The sequence below is a fragment of the Sinocyclocheilus anshuiensis genome, unplaced genomic scaffold (assembly GCF_001515605.1).
Source record: "Sinocyclocheilus anshuiensis isolate Anshui unplaced genomic scaffold, SAMN03320099.WGS_v1.1 scaffold781, whole genome shotgun sequence".
NCBI lineage: Eukaryota > Metazoa > Chordata > Actinopteri > Cypriniformes > Cyprinidae > Sinocyclocheilus > Sinocyclocheilus anshuiensis.
The window spans coordinates 329630-329895 of NW_015540879.1; positions in this window are offsets into that span (position 1 = coordinate 329630).

The following is a 266-nucleotide window of genomic DNA, read 5'->3' on the forward strand; positions in this document are numbered from 1 at the left end:
CAACTGATGGTATATTTTGCTTTTCTTGTTATTCAGTAACTGTGCTTTTCAAATGTTACAATCACAAATAGACGGACGAAAAGTTTTCAATCAATATGTCAAGAACTTAAGTCAATAATTTGGTGTTTAGCTGAGGCCTGGAGTTATTTGACATGCATAATTACCCTGAATAAATCACTGCTGACGCCTGCCATCAAAACCAACTCATGATTATATTACAGTGTGTGTGTGTGTGTGTGTGTCTGTGTGTGTGTGTGTGTGTGTGT